A 12,500-nucleotide genomic window follows, 5' to 3' on the forward strand; every position below is an offset into this window, starting at 1 on the left:
TCTGCCTGTGCCTGAACGGCCATCACGAAGCCATCCTTGAAGCCATCTCGTTCGGCAAGGCATGCGTGGATAGCTCTGTCTAGGACGCAGCCGCCACCGCAAACCGCACGAGAATATCTTTCGCCGTTTTAGAGAGGCGAATTTTCTAGCAAGTGTGCCGATAAATTGCATACCGAGCGAGTTTTGTGTGTCTATCCCATCCCCCCCTCCAGTGATTTCTGCCTGTGCCTGGGCGGCCATCACGAAGCCATCTTTGAAGCCATCTCGTTCGGCAAGGCATGCGTGGATAGCTCTGTCTAGGACGCAGCCGCCACCGCAAACCGCACGAGAATATCTTTCGCCGTTTTAGAGACACGAATTTTCTAGCAAGAGTGCCGATAAATTGCTTCCCGAGCGAGTTTTGTGTGTCTATCCCCCCCTCCAGTGATTTCTGCCTGTGCCTGAAAGGCCATCACGAAGCCATCTTTGAAGCCATCTCGCTCGGCAAGGCATGCGTGGATAGCTCTGTCTAGGACGCAGCCGCCACCGCAAACCGCACGAGAATATCTTTCGCCGTTTTAGAGATACGAATTTTCTAGCAAGAGTGCCGATAAATTGCTTCCCGAGCGAAGTCGGTTACTTGTTATTTTCCCATTACTTTCGTCTCTCGCTGAAATGGCCACCGCGTCGTCCAGGATGAAGCCATCTTCCTGCGCAAGGCATCGACGGATAGGTCTTTCTCAGACCCATCAGCCGCAGCAAACCGCACGAAAATATCTTCGAGCGTTCGAAAGATATAGGTATTCGAGTGAAGATACCGAACCAACGGAATGCCGTGATGGCAACGACCTTGACCTTCGGCTTTTCATGGTCGCACGGACGAACGGACAGTCCGATTTTCGTGGGGTTTTCACTGCCAGACGCGTCTCTTCAAGGCCAATCTGGCCGTGGGTGGCACGTCCACCTAGCTCTTGCCCCTCCCGAGAAAAGGAACTTTACGCCGCGTTTCACCTAAAAACGGTCGGTTTTTCGAAGCGTACGGACGAACGGACAGGGCTATCGACGTTCGGTTTGCTCTAGCACAGTGGCCTCGTCGAGCCCGATCTGCCGACATATGGCAAGTCGCTCTATTCCTAAGCTTTCAATTTTTCGAAACTTCACACTTGCATGGAAGGAATCGGTTTTCTTCCAATGGCGGGCGAACGGACAGTCCGATTTTCGTGGGGTTTTCACTGCCTGACGCGTCTCTTCAAGACCAATCTGGCCCTGGGTCGCACGTCCACCTAGCTCTTGCCCTTCCGGAGGAAAGGAACTTTAAGCCGCGTTTTACCTAGAAACGGTCGGTTTCTCGAAGCGTACGGACGAACGGACAGGGCTATTGACGTGCGGTTTGCTCTAACAGAGTCGTCTCTTCGAGCCCGATCTGCCGACATGTGGCACGTCGCTATATTCCAAAGATTTCAATTTTTCGAAACTTCACACTTGCATGGAAGAAAACGGTTTTCTCCCGATGGCGGACGAACGGACGCAGCCATTAAGATATATTTGGCACAGGCCGACGCGTCTATTCAAGACAGATCTTTTGGCATCTGACATTTGATAATACCTCCCGCCGTCGGCGCTAGGCCTTGTGTACCCCTGACATTCCCTTGGTGCAAAGCCCTTGGAAGCGAAGTAACTAAAACCAACGTTGGACTTAGTTATTAATTGATGTGTGTGTGTGTGTGTGTGTGTGTGTGTGTGTGTGTGTGTGTGTCTGTCTTTGTGTGTGTGTGTGTGTATATATATATATATATATATATATATATATATATATATATATATATCTCGCTCGGCAAGGCATGCGTGGATAGCTCTGTCTAGGACGCAGCCGCCACCGCAAACCGCACGAGAATATCTTTCGCCGTTTTAGAGAGGCGAATTTTCTAGCAAGTGTGCCGATAAATTGCTTCCCGAGCGAGTTTTGTGTGTCTATCCCCCCCTCCAGTGATTTCTGCCTGTGCCTGAACGGCCATCACGAAGCCATCTTTGAAGCCATCTCGCTCGGCAAGGCATGCGTGGATAGCCCTGTCTAGGACGCAGCCGCCACCGCAAACCGCACGAGAATATCTTTCGCCGTTTTAGAGACACGAATTTTCTAGCAAGAGTGCCGATAAATTGCTTCCCGAGCGAAGTCGGTTACTTGTTATTTTCCCATTACTTTCGTCTCTCGCTGAAATGGCCACCGCCTCGTCCAGGATGAAGCCATCTTCCAGCGCAAGGCATCGACGGATAGGTCTTTCTCAGACCCATCAGCCGCAGCAAACCGCACGAAAATATCTTCGAGCGTTCGAAAGATATAGGTATTCGAGTGAAGATACCGAACCAACGGAATGCCGTGATGGCAACGACCTTGACCTTCGGCTTTTCATGGTCGCACGGACGAACGGACTGTCCGATTTTCGTGGGGTTTTCACTGCCAGACGCGTCTCTTCAAGGCCAATCTGGCCCTGGGTGGCACGTCCACCTAGCTCTTGCCCCTCCCGAGAAAAGGAACTTTACGCCGCGTTTCACCTAAAAACGGTCGGTTTTTCGAAGCGAACGGACGAACGGACAGGGCTATCGACGTTCGGTTTGCTCTAGCACAGTGGCCTCGTCGAGCCCGATCTGCCGACATATGGCACGTCGCTCTATTCCTAAGCTTTCAATTTTTCGAAACTTCACACTTGCATGGAAGGAATCGGTTTTCTTCCAATGGCGGGCGAACGGACAGTCCGATTTTCGTGGGGTTTTCACTGCCTGACGCGTCTCTTCAAGACCAAACTGGCCCTGGGTCGCACGTCCACCTAGCTCTTGCCCTTCCGGAGGAAAGGAACTTTAAGGCGCGTTTTACCTAGAAACGGTCGGTTTCTCGAAGCGTACGGACGAACGGACAGGGCTATTGACGTGCGGTTTGCTCTAACAGAGTCGTCTCTTCGAGCCCGATCTGCCGACATATGGCACGTCGCTCTATTCCTAAGCTTTCAATTTTTCGAAACTTTACACTTGCATGGAAGAAATGGGTTTTGTTGGACTTGGTTATTTATTGATTTGATTTGCATACATACATACATACATACATACATACATACATACATACATACATACATACATACAGACATACAGAGAGACATAATAGCTCTGTCTAGGACGCAGCAGCCAACGCAAACCGCATGAGAATATCTTTTACCGTTCTACAGATACGAATTTTTCTTTTCTTTTCTTTTCTTTTCTTTTCTGTTTTTTTTTTTTTTTTTTTTTTTTTTGGTCTGTTTTTTTTAAAATTTATTTGTTCCCGTCACAGACAAGGGAACGGGCTTGACACAAACGGTGCGGAAAGAAGACACTGTTGAGCGTGTCTCGGAAAAGTTTAGGTAGGTTTTTGGCCACTTTTCGGACCATTGTTGTGCAAATTTTTGCCCCAAACCCAATAACGTAGGTTTTTGGCCACATTTTGCTACATTTCTTGGCAATTTTTGGGGGGCTCGAAGTCAGATAACATGTAGGTTTTGGGAAATATTTCCCATCATGGAAAATGCCAACTTCATGCAGACAGAACATAATTAAACGCTTCTGTAAAGTGTTATCAATGCCACATGATCGAATTGCACACAATTTTGAAATTTGTCAAAGAGCGCAATTGGACGAAATCACTTATATTGTTTGTATGAAGTGATTTTAATGTCGAACCAAGGAATTTGACAAACATGCCTACACAATATTGTCTGTACGACAAGGTAACGCTGGAGTCCTAAGGTGAATGAAGCCAAGTGCTTCCAATGCCAGGTAGATTTTGGGCCAATCTTTGCCCAAGTGGGACAATATTTTCCCATCATGAAAAATGCAGTGGAATGGATTACAATTGCCAAGTTTATGCATAGAAACGACAATCGAACGCTTCCATAAAGTGTTTTAAATAGTATCGTACAAAATCACCTTGTATTGCGGGTTTTATTGTTATTATTATTATTATTATGTTCTTTCTTCCCGCCTTCCTTCTTCTTCTTCTTTGTTATTTTTATTTTCTAATTTTTTTCTTCTTCTTCTTCTTCTTCTTCTTCTTGGTATTTATATCTCTCTTTGTGCGCCAGCGTAAATCACGTACTAACTCCAAGTACGGATCCGTCTTCTCCGCAACAGTCAAACCATTCATTTTCCTCGTCCTGCACACGAACGGACACGGTGATTCAAATGCCCTTTTCGCAGGCAGATGCGACTCGTCCGGGCCGATGTGCCGGTGCTTCCCACTTCAAGATAGCTCTTCCCGTTCCAGAGAAAACTGCACCCAAGCCATTTTTTTCCCACGCTCCCGACCTTGACCTTGAACTACGCATTTTCTCAGCCGTACGGACGAACGGACCAGCAGATTTTCACGGGGTTTGCACGCACAGATGCGTCTTCTCCAGGCCCATCGTCCGACGTATGGCTCGTCAACATCCTGCCAAGTGGCGATGCTGAAAACTCGCTTCAACCCCATGTCGCGCTCCAGCGACATGCACGTGGACGGGTCGCACGGACGAACGGACAAGCCGATTTTCATGCGGTTTGCACCACCAGATGCGGCTCTTCCAGGCCCATCTTACGACGTAGGGCATGGCAACATACCTTTAAGTGGCGATGCTCAAAACTCGCTTCGACCCAATGTCGCCCGCTTCCGACATTGACATCAACGGGCCCGTTTTCTTCCCCGGACGGACGAACGGACGATGGGAATTCCATGTCTTTCACACCGTCCGACGTGTCTTGCCGAGACCGACCTGTCGGTAGGTCGCATGTCAAAATCGGTCCATTACTTTTCGAGCAAACTCGATTTAAGCCAACTTCGCACTCGTATGGTTCGGCGCGGCTGAAAACGTTTTCCAGAGCGCACGGACGAACGGACACGCCTACTCGACCGTGCCTGGCACCGGCAGACGCGTCTCGTCGGGCCCGAGCGGTCGAACCACGACACGGGACAATACCTCTACCCGTCGGCGAGAAAACTTTTTTTAATGGACATTTTCACTTTAACATTGGAGGGGGGTTCCAAAAATCGGTTTTCTTACCATTACGGACGAACGTACAGGTCCAATGGACTTATTTTTTTTTCCAAGACGCCTCTCGTCACGCCAGATCGAATGACGTCTTGCAATTGCCCATTGGTCCACCCGTTTGGCCAGGAAAAAAAATAATCCGATTCTCGCAGCGAGCTGACCATTGCGAATTCCATTGCATTCGTTTTCTTTGACTTACGGACGATCGGACCAGCCGAGATCCATGGGGTTTTCACTGCCAGCTGCGTCTCGTCGAGGCCCATCTGCCGATGGGTCGCACCTTAAGATCGCTCATAGGCTTTCGGAGAAAACCAACTTTAAGCTACCGACTTGGCACCGAAGCGTTTGCTATGCGAAGGCGTACGCACGAACGGACACAGCGACATGCACGGGGATAACACAGGCAGGTGCGACTCATCCAGACCTAGGCGCCGGTGGGTCAAACTTTAACATATCTTTCCACGCTTGGGAGAAAAACACTATTTTCCCACGCTCCCTACCTTGACCTTGACTATTGTGGCATGGGTGAAAAATAGCCCCTAACTCGGCCAAACCTCCACCGATTTTCATCATCTACCACTCAATGTCTTCGTCTCGACCATGCGCGTCTGCCGAGGTGTGAAACGTGCCAATGTGACGTTCCCTTCCACCACTTCATTCTGGAACCCCAACGGTTTTTCCGCCATTTTGACACCACCTCGCCCGGTTGCGTCCGGGTGGCACCCGTTCCCCGACGTGGCCCCGTGGCCCCGACACGCTGCAGCAAACCGCTTGAAAATATTCCCAGCCGTCCTGGAGATATGGGGGAAACTGTAGCTTTTCGGACTTTGTCGTTTTGTGGCCCCTGCCGGGTGACAAAATAGCCCCTAACTCGGCCAAACCTCCACCGATTTCCATCATCCAGCACTCTCTGTCTTCGTCTCGACCAGGCGCGTCTGCCGAGGTGTGAAACGTGCCAATGTGACGTTCCCTTCCACCACTTCATTCTTGGAACCTAACGGTTTTTCCGCCATTTTGACACCACCTCGCCCGGTGGCGTCCGGTTGGCACCCGTTCCCCGACGTGGCCCCGTGGCCCCGACACGCTGCAGCAAACCGCTTGAAAATATTCCCAGCCGTTCTGGAGATATGGGGGAAACTGTAGCTTTTCGGACTTTGTCGTTTTGTGGCCCCTGCCGGGTGACAAAATAGCCCCTAGCTCGGCCAAACCTGCACCGATTTTCATCATCCAGCACTCTCTGTCTTCGTCTCGACCAGGCGCGTCTGCCGAGGTGTGAAACGTGCCAATGGGACGTTCCCTTCCACCACTTCATTCTTGGAACCTAACGGTTTTTCCGCCATTTTGACACCACCTCGCCCGGTGGCGTCCGGGTGGCACCCGTTCCCCGACGTGGCCCCGTGGCCCCGACACGCTGCAGCAAACCGCTTGAAAATATTCCCAGCCGTTCTGGAGATATGGGGGAAACTGTAGCTTTTCGGACTTTGTCGTTTTGTGGCCCCTGCCGGGTGACAAAATAGCCCCTAACTCGGCCAAACCTGCACCGATTTTCAACATCCAGCACTCTCTGTCTTCGTCTCGACCAGGCGCGTCTGCCGAGGTGTGAAACGTGCCAATGGGACGTTCCCTTCCACCACTTCATTCTAGGAACCTAACGGTTTTTCCGCCATTTTGACACCACCTCGCCCGGTGGCGTCCGGGTGGCACCCGTTCCCCGACGTGGCCCCGTGGCCCCGACACGCTGCAGCAAACCGCTTGAAAATATTCCCAGCCGTTCTGGAGATATGGGGGAAACTGTAGCTTTTCGGACTTTGTCGTTTTGTGGCCCCTGCCGGGTGACAAAATAGCCCCTAACTCGGCCAAACCTCCACCGATTTTCAACATCTACCACTCTATGTCTTCGTCTCGACCAGGCGCGTCTGCCGAGGTGTGAAACGTGCCAATGGGACGTTCCCTTCCACCACTTCATTCTAGGAACCTAACGGTTTTTCCGCCATTTTGACACCACCTCGCCCGGTGGCGTCCGGGTGGCACCCGTTCCCCGAGGTGGCCCCGTGGCCCCGACACGCTGCAGCAAACCGCTTGAAAATATTCCCAGCCGTTCTGGAGATATGGGGGAAACTGTAGCTTTTCATCGGTTTTTTAATTGTGAGGACGACCTAGCACAAGTTCGAATCCCGCCGTCGACATAGCAGTCTAGAACCTTCATTGTCCAATATTCCAATGCAAACCCCATGGAAAAATGTCAAGCGGTTCCCAAAATATTCAACGTTTAGTGAAACGGCATAAAGACTTTTTGTAAAGTCATATGTTTTGACGCACCCACCGCCCCGACGATTGAGGAGGAGGTGTGCCAGGCAACTTGATATTTTCTGATACAGGCTATCGAGGCCGACTTGCCGACATAAACCCCGTCGAAATATTCCCATTTGTTACGGAGATATTGCCAAAAAAGTCATTTGTTCATCGGTTTTTTCACTGTGAAAACGACCTAGCACGAGTTCGAATCCCGCCGCCGACATAGCAATCTAGACCCTTCATTGGCCAATATTCTAATGCAAACCCCATGGAAAAATATCAAGGGGTTCCCGAGATATTCAACATTTAGTGAAACGGCATAAAGTCGATTTTTTTTGAAAAGTCATATGTTTTGACGCACCCACCGCCCCGACGATTGGGGAGGAGTTGTGCCAGGCAACTTGTTATTTTCTGATACAGGCTATCGAGACCGACTTGCCGGCATAAACCTCGTCGAAATATTCCCATTTGTTACGGAGATATTGCCAAAAAAGTCATTTGTTCATCGGTTTTTTCACTGTGAAAACGACCTAGCACGAGTTCGAATCCCGCCGCCGACATAGCAATCTAGACCCTTCATTGGCCAATATTCTAATGCAAACCCCATGGAAAAATATCAAGGGGTTCCCGAGATATTCAACATTTAGTGAAACGGCATAAAGTCGATTTTTTTTGAAAAGTCATATGTTTTGACGCACCCACCGCCCCGACGATTGGGGAGGAGTTGTGCCAGGCAACTTGTTATTTTCTGATACAGGCTATCGAGACCGACTTGCCGGCATAAACCTCGTCGAAATATTCCCATTTGTTACGGAGATATTGCCAAAAAAGTCATTTGTTCATCGGTTTTTTCACTGTAAAAACTACCTAGCACGAGTTCGAATCCCGCCGCCGACATAGCAATCTAGACCTTTCATTGGCCAATATTCCAATGCAAACCCCATGGAAAAATATCAAGGGGTTCCCGAGATATTCAACATTTAGTGAAACGGCATAAAGTCGATTTTTTGAAAAGTCATATGTTTTGACGCACCCACCGCCCCGACCAACAGGGAAGAGTTCGAATCTCGCAATTGACATTGCTTTATAGCTCTCGTAATGGCCGATCTGCCAAAGCAAACCCCATCAAAAAATTCCTATCCGTTACCGAGATAATGAATAAAATAAAACCGAGAAGTGAGACTGTGGCGCTAGTCCTTGTGTACCCCTGGCTTTCCCTTGGTGCAAAGCCGTTGGTAGCAAAGGCACGATTTCAAAATTGAAACTTTCCTGACCAACTACCCCCATATAGAATTTGGCACTATATATAGGGAAGAAGTGATTTTGGGGTCCTATACATTGCATTAGAGACGTAGTACGATAGCTGGTTTCTTCCCTGTTGCGACCGATCGCCTGGTCGCATCGGGACGATCGACCCCTCGTTGGATAGGTCGTCCCAGCCAGCATGCAATGCCGATCTAGCCAGGAGTGCTAGGAGTAGAGCGAAAGGTAGAGAGAGAGAGAGGCAGGGGCACCCTCTCTCGCTCTAGTAGCGATATGGCTTGGGTAGTGTCTGTAAGGTTAGGAAGTTGAAACTTTCCTAACTAACTACCCACATATAGTATTTGGCACTATTATATAGGAAAAAATGCGTTTCCTATGGTCTCGATTGAATGTGAATCGAGACGAGAGAGAGAGAGAGGCCGATAAGGCAGGCAGGCAGGTAGACACACACTCTCTCTCTCTGGTAGCTAGCTAGGTGCGATCGAAGGCTAGCCTACCAAGGACAGGACAAGCGTGAAGGGAGAGAGGCAGGCACGCTCTCTCTCTCTGGTAGCTAGCAAGGTGCGATCGAAGGCTAGCTTACCAAGGACAGGACAAGCGAGAAGGGAGAGAGAGAGAGAGGCAGGCACACTCTCTCTCTCTGGTAGCTAGCTAGGTCCGATCGAAGGCTAGCTTACTAAGGACAGGACAAGCGAGAAGGGAGAGAGGCAGGCACACTCTCTCTCTCTCTGGTAGCTAGCAAGGTGCGAGAGAGAGAGTGAGGAAAGGCTTGGGGAATCGAGGGTTTGGCCGTGGTAGAAAGCCCTTGGTAAAAACGGAACGAATTCAAAAAGGTGCACCTTTTGGGCAACTTTTTGACCAACTACCCACACATAGTATTTGGTACTATTATATAGGAAAAAATGCGTTTCCTATGGTCTCGATTGAAAGTGAATCGAGACGAGAGAGAGAGGCCGATAAGGCAGGCAGGCAGGCAGACACACACTCTCTCTCTCTCTCTGGTAGCTAGCTAGGTGCGAGCGAAGGCTAGCCTACCAAGGACAGGACAAGCGTGAAAGGGAGAGAGAGAGGCAGGCACGCTCTCTCTCTCTCTGGTAGCTAGCAAGGTGCGATCGAAGGCTAGCTTACCAAGGACAGGACAAGCGAGAAGGGAGAGAGGCAGGCACACTCTCTCTCTGGTAGCTAGCAAGGTGCGATCGAAGGCTAGCGTACGAAGGACAGGACAAGCGAGAAGGGAGAGAGGCAGGCACACTCTCTCTCTGGTAGCTAGCTAGGTCCGATCGAAGGCTAGCTTACCTAGGACAGGACCAAGCGAGAAGGGAGAGAGAGAGAGAGGCAGGCACACTCTCTCTCTCTCTGGTAGCTAGCTTAGGTCCGATCGAAGGCTAGCTTACCAAGGACAGGACAAGCGAGAAGGGAGAGAGGCAGGCACACTCTCTCTCTCTGGTAGCTAGCAAGGTGCGAGCGAGAGAGTGAGGAAAGGCTTGGGGAATCGAGGGTTTGGCCGTGGTAGAAAGCCCTTGGTAAAAAACGGAACGAATTCAAAAAGGTGCACCTTTTTGGCAACTTTTTGACCAACTACCCACACATAGTATTTGGCACTATTATATAGGAAAAAATGCGTTTCCTATGGTCTCGATTGAAAGTGAATCGAGACGAGAGAGAGAGGCCGATAAGGCAGGCAGGCAGGCAGACACACACACTCTCTCTCTCTCTCTCTGGTAGCTAGCTAGGTGCGAGCGAAGGCTAGCCTACCAAGGACAGGACAAGCGTGAAGGGAGAGAGAGAGGCAGGCACGCTCTCTCTCTCTGGTAGCTAGCACGGTGCGATCGATGGCTAGCTTACCAAGGACAGGACAAGCGAGAAGGGAGAGAGAGAGGCAGGCACGCTCTCTCTCTCTCTCTGGTAGCTAGCAAGGTGCGATCGAAGGCTAGCTTACCAAGGACAGGACAAGCGAGAAGGGAGAGAGAGAGGCAGGCACACTCTCTCTCTCTCTCTCTGGTAGCTAGCTAGGTCCGATCGAAGGCTAGCTTACCAAGGACAGGACAAGCGAGAAGGGAGAGAGGCAGGCACACTCTCTTTGGTAGCTAGCAAGCCCAGGCAAGGCAAGAACGTGGCTCCTTTTCGTTCGAAAATGGGCTGGGAAGCTCGATGGCACAGGGTACGTCGAAAAATTTTCTGATCAACTACCCACATATAGTATTTGGCACTATTATATAGGAAAAAAATGCATTTTCAGGTGGCTCGGTTGAAAATGAACAAAAAATTTTTGGTGTAGCAATTCATATAGTAGTGGTATAGCTGCCTTGCGAACCGAGCACACTAGCCTACGATATCGGGAGCTATACCACAGTACTGGGGCGGGTACACTGAGCTAGGCTTGTCTAGGCGCTCGCTGGTACAGGTTACCCCTAGGCAGCTGGCTTCGGACGATAGGGAAGGTGCATTCCGTGAAATGCTTTCCTTCCCAGGCAAGGCAAGAACGTGGTTGCTTTTCGTTCGAAAATGGGCTGGGAAGCTCGATGGCACAGGGTACGTCGAAAAATTTTCTGATCAACTACCCACATATAGAAATTTGGCACTATTATATAGAAAAAAATGCATTTTCAGGTGGCTCGTTGAAAATGAACAAAAAATTTTGGTGTAGCATTCATATAGTAGTGGTATAGCTGCCTTGCGAACCGAGCACACTAGCCTACGATATCGGGAGCTATACCACAGTACTGGGGCGGTACACTGAGCTAGGCTTGTCTAGGCGCTCGCTGGTACAGGGTACCCCTAGGCAGCTGGCTTCGGACGATAGGGAAGGTGCATTCCGTGAAATGCTTTCCTTCCCAGGCAAGGCAAGAACGTGGTTGCTTTTCGTTCGAAAATGGGCTGGGAAGCTCGATGGCACAGGGTACGTCGAAAAATTTTCTGATCAACTACCCACATATAGAATTTGGCACTATTATATAGAAAAAAATGCGTTTTCAGGTGGCTCGGTTGAAAGTGGACAAAAATTTTGGTGTAGCATTTATATATGAAAAGTATAGCGGCCTTGCGAACCGAGCTCACTAGCCTACAATATAGGCTGCTATACTGTCGATACTGGGGCGGTTAGTACGGCTAGGCTGACCTGGGAAGCTCGCTGGTACAGGGTATCCCTAGGCAGTCGGCTTTGGATGAGCTGGGGCGGTACGTGGCTTGGCGACCTAGGCGTCTAGGTCGCGGTAGGCTGGCTTGACCTACCGACACGTTCCTTGGTACAGGGTACCCTTGTGGCTAGCCATCGACGAGCGATGCTCTAGGCTGGCATGGTATAGGTAGAACCGTGATTCTAGCCTGTACAGGTTCGGTATACACGGCTTGGTTTTTGTGGTTATACGATACATATATCGTGGCGACTGAGCGGCTGCATTATCTGGCGAGGCACTTTTTAGTGATTCCCTGATCGCAGTCCGACGCACAATGGTTTATCGCTCTCGAGCTATATCGGTCAGTGAGTGTAGGCTTCCGCTTGTGTTCGCTCGACAGACCTGTAAAAGACTGCCCCCTGGACGGGGAGCTAGTCAGCGTGTGGTGAAATCTAGACCTACTTGGCGTCCGTGCCCAAGGAGGTCTTGGGACCTGGAGAGGAAGGCGAGTGTGGTGAGCTCTCGCAACTCCGATTCGTTCGGAGATGGGTCCAATAGACCTTGGGTTGTGTGGGGGAGGGAAAAGGCATCGTAATGAGTACCTGTTGGACACAGATATTGCATGGATACCGTTTCTCCCCTTCGCTCGATCCTCGGTCGCTTACCTCGCACCGGTAAGGTCAGGTGAGCTATCTGGTTGATCCTGCCAGTAGTCATATGCTTGTCTCAAAGATTAAGCCATGCATGTCCAAGTACATACTTTCACATGGTGAAACTGCGAATGGCTCATTAAATC

At 50.1% G+C, this 12,500-nt stretch overlaps 1 non-coding gene across 1 annotated transcript in view; it reads left to right on the forward strand.

Moving 5' to 3' along the window:
• Positions 1-12,394: 12,394 nt before the first annotated feature.
• Positions 12,395-12,500, forward strand: part of LOC149769047 (small subunit ribosomal RNA) — a 1,815-nt gene continuing 1,709 nt past the window's right edge. Inside the window, exon 1 of the ribosomal RNA XR_016419498.1 lies at positions 12,395-12,500. This exon is cut by the window's right edge and continues 1,709 nt beyond it. This is a non-coding gene — a ribosomal RNA (small subunit ribosomal RNA).

This window comes from Sinohyriopsis cumingii, unplaced genomic scaffold (assembly GCF_028554795.1).
Source record: "Sinohyriopsis cumingii isolate HCF-2022 unplaced genomic scaffold, ASM2855479v2 utg004953l, whole genome shotgun sequence".
Lineage (NCBI taxonomy): Eukaryota > Metazoa > Mollusca > Bivalvia > Unionida > Unionidae > Sinohyriopsis > Sinohyriopsis cumingii.